Source organism: Phalaenopsis equestris, unplaced genomic scaffold (assembly GCF_001263595.1).
Source record: "Phalaenopsis equestris unplaced genomic scaffold, ASM126359v1 Scaffold000224, whole genome shotgun sequence".
Lineage (NCBI taxonomy): Eukaryota > Viridiplantae > Streptophyta > Magnoliopsida > Asparagales > Orchidaceae > Phalaenopsis > Phalaenopsis equestris.
Genome location: NW_018164666.1, coordinates 3,440,361 through 3,444,988, shown reverse-complemented (window position 1 = coordinate 3,444,988; position 4,628 = coordinate 3,440,361).

Here is a 4,628-nt window from a genome sequence, read left to right as displayed (position 1 = left end):
TATATATATATTATTTTGGGCTTAGCCCGCTCTGGACAATAGAACAAGCCAAAACCAAACCATCACACAACCAATTCTTTCTCAAAAAAGGGCAGGCTATGAGGTGTATTTGTGTAATTAATCAAATTATTGAATTTAAAAGAAAAAAATTGGCCTTGACGTTGCTTTCTCCACAAGTGGATTTAGACTTATTTTCTTACATTCATAAATATTTGAGGATTCAACAATATGGACTCGGCTAGATCAACATGAATTTGCACGGCTGGTGACTTCATTGAGGAAGAAAATGATTTCTCCTTAACAAGTTGGCTACAAATGAGTACTCAATTATAGTGAAATATGACTACTTGTCCTATTTATTTTTCAGAAAATAATCAATATGACTTGTTATATATATTATATATGGTCTCATGAAGAAGAAACTATAGCGTACGAGCACTGCATATATGGAAAATGGTGGATATATTGAGAGGTCACGTCACATACATGTGAATTTGTTGTGATTTGGCATATCCATCCATCGTTGTACGTGTATCCAGATATGTGACATCGCCATTCCTCGAGGAGAGATAGCTTTATGAAGTTCTTATACTTAAAATCATTAAACTAAATCTCATAGTTTCTCACTCCAAACCATTCCTTTCTCTCTCTCATATTTTTTTTCTCATCCACGTTCTCAACTAAAATGTTCATTAAATTGTGCTCATTTTAAACCAAAAAATAAGCAAAAGGAAAAGGATTTAAAGATGACTAAGAGAAAGACTAAGTCCCAAAAGTCAAAAGTTACTTAAAGCCACTTCCACTCCTACGAGAACTCAACTTCAGCTTTAATAACCTAAATTCAATCAACTTAGCAAAAAAGTCAAAGATTAAAATTAAGTACATGAAACTTAAAAGAGTGAAAATCTGATTTAGATCTACCTTAGGTTTTCAACCACTCGCTAATTCTCTAACAGAGCCTTTAAGCAAAACTTATAGTTAGATCATATGTTCTAAGAAAAGAGGAGAAGGGAGATGGAACACATCAGAAATGAGATCAACAAACTCCAAAAAGTTAGGCTAAGTCCAACGACAAGTTGACATCTAAAGAAAAGACTTACCATTCTTCCACCAAATTGCTATTAAAATATTTCAACATGAAATCAACTTAAATATTTGTTTATTAGTTCATCAATTTCATCTTGACAATTTCAATTTCAATGCGAATGAGTTCTCATAAACATAAAGCCCTCAACTTCTTCAATTGACATAAAATTTTGACAAATTTTGGTGAAATTGACACCAAATATATTAATAAACCCAAAGAGGCATTTACAAGCACACTCCCCAATTCCTATGTATTTACATGTCTGACACCTGAACATTTCATTTTTTACATTTTCATACCATCCGAATCTTTCATATGACATGAAAAATAGCACCATTTTGACTTCTAAAAGGTTAAATTCCATGCATAACATTGCATGGATTTAACATGGATTTAAAAATTAAAGTTGAAGGGTTATTTAGGCAAATACATAAAAATAGAGTGGCATTTATGTAAATCTTCACACTCAAATAAACAACCACTAAAAGCACACGCGTGGAAGCACGCTGGAAGAGGATGATGAAGAACAACTTGTAGCCATTACGATAAAAGCCGCTTAAAATCAGAATCTAAATAATGGAATCAAAATTATTCAATTAAATCCCAATATTTAATAAAGTTTATTGGTGGAAAAAAAAAATTTCTAATTTTATTTTTTTCAGTATATACACATTCAACAGAATGTGTGAGAATTTGATTGTTTTCTCTATGTCTTTTAGAAAAATTAATTTATAATTAAAATTAATAATTGTTAGCTTTAATCCAACCAAATGGCCAGTAATCACTTATAGCTCCAAAACATGGATGGTCCTCGCTAATAATTTTGTTAAATATAATTAATTTAAATATATTTTATTCTGCCCTACCAATCTGACAGAGGTTGCGATAAAAATAAATAAAAAAATAAAAAAATACTATTTTTTGATTGATTTGCATGGGAGCACCAATTCTTTTGATCATGTATTATGCTAAGAAGGACAAATTATAAGATCAGCAAGACAGATAATATTTCTGCATTTATATTTTTTATTAAAAAATTATATATATATATATATATATATATCTGAGAGATAAAAGTTTTGCCCACTCTAAAAAATAGTGTTGGTTCTATCCATGCATATAATAGGGATTAGATAGTGGACTCTTATAAAAAAATGTTGTGTGGACTCATAGTTTTTGGTTGATGGGGGTTAAAGTTAAGTAAAAAAAAAATTGAACATAATGATGTCATGACTTATATTTAAACATAAATATTCATAAATAATATGATAATTTAACTAATTTAAATTATCATACAACTCTTAAATTTTAATAGAATTATCTTAATTTAAACCTTATTAATCATAATGAGTTTTTATTAGTATGAGAAACTAATGAATACTTAATTATATCATACTTAAGTATCTTATTTATCCTAATTAAAATCTTGTTAGTTATTTTTACTTTTTAATATGAGTGATGAATTTATTAATAATTTATCGTCTACTAAAATATTATAATTATTTTAACTTAGTAGTATTTCATGCTAATTTTATACCCATTATTTTCCATATTTTTCATTTGTAATTTTAGCTCAAGTCAAAGCTAAATTAAAGGTGGTCATAAATTTGCAAGTTATAAATAAAATGCACCATTTTGGGGCTTAAGTGCTTTGTGTCAATCAAATTATAAGTGTTTCCAAGGGTAAATAGACAATAATTACTTTGGGAAAATGTTTGCTTAGCTCTATGAGCACATGACATGATTTTGGTGATTGCAAATTATAATTAACAAATGAATGATGATTTTTTTTTAAGTGGACTAATGATTTTTTGAGCTAATGATTATAGGTAATAAGTATGTCATCAAGATGATTCATATGAAGGAAGATCTATGGATTAATAAAAAAAAATAGAAGCGTTACTTTTATATGTAAAAGATTCACATGAAAAAAATATCATAGATCATATGAACAAATAAGTGAAATAGATTAAGATTTAAAAAAGAAAACTTTAAAACATTATAAAACAAAGTCAAACATATATGTTTATGCTAAGTCAATTACCTTTTGATATACTATCTATAATACCAAAAGTAATTTATAACATAAAAATCTTTTGAAAAAATAGATTCTGAATATATAAAATCAAATAATAAACTTAAAATAGAGTTAGCAAGCCTCTACAAAGGTTTATGGGTGGGTCTTTGTAAGGGTTTGCATTGCTCTTTAAGACTTTTGACCTTAAAAATAAATATGATATTTTCACAAAATATTGCAAGCCTCCATAATTTTTTGTTGCTCTGCAAAAATCAAAATCCAAGGAAATTTTAATGATGCATTTGGCCCATTTGAATTAGAAGATAGAGATTTCAAGGATTTCAAATGTAATCTTAGTAGTAAACATATATATGAAATAGAGTTAATTAATTTTTTTATCCTTCAACCTCAAAAATTACAAGCCCAAACCACCTAGTATATGTAGTATCTTAAGGGTTCATGTTTAAGAGCTCCCATCATTGCATAGTTTACAACTTTTAGCTTCCTCTCCTCTAGTTTTAGTACCTAAAAAAATTTCTCACAAAAATTTTTCTGAAGTAAAGCTAAGATAAAATCAATTGAATGTTCTATGATAGTTTGATATCATGCTAAGCTTAGCTTTTTCATGAGCAGTCATCTACATGTGTAAGAAGCAACTTGTTCGTTGTATTTTCTTATGTTCTATTTTGCATTTTTATTTTGTTGTTATAGTGGATATCCTGAAGAAAGTTCCACTTACCAAGAAGAATGAAAGTTGAGAAGCTTGGCGTGTGGAAGTTAGTCTCAAGATATAGATAAATTGTAAGGACCTCTCCACCATTGAAGTAGTAACAATTTTCAATTTACTGTGAGTTGTGCAAAAAATTAGGTATGGTGGACATCTAAACATAAATGTATGCTCCGACTGAACCACATAAAAATATTAAATATCTGTATGATTTTCACTTTTGTATATTCATATGATCTGCTGGCTTTACATGAGTTTACATTATATGTTTGTGGGCAAATGTCTTAGATTTCCTACACATTTCACACGTGTTGCACATTCCTGAAGATACATTGCCATAAACCATACACCCAAATGACCCAAAACATGAGCACACCCCAAGACCTGCTAACAAGATCCATGAATGAATTCAGATTAGGTTCAACCATACAGGCAGTCAAATAGAGGGGACCCAATTTTCCCTAAATACTTCTAAATCGTTACTTGAAGGTGAAAATTTTGCCTAACAACTAATTAAAGAGAAGCAAACTACGAAGTTGATCGTCTTCCTATTGGCAATTTTGTCTTGGACCCAACATTCTATACAACTATAGAGGACAGCATGGCACAACTGCAAGATCTGACATGATATTATGTACTTTTACGTAACTTTGACATTTGTATTAAATTCTTTTCAAATCTTCTACAAAAGTCAAGGATATCCAGTAATCTATAAAGGTAAAACGTTCGATAAATAAAAGAGAAGAAATCTGATGGTATCCATGCATATATTTATGATTCATAGTTATATATATATA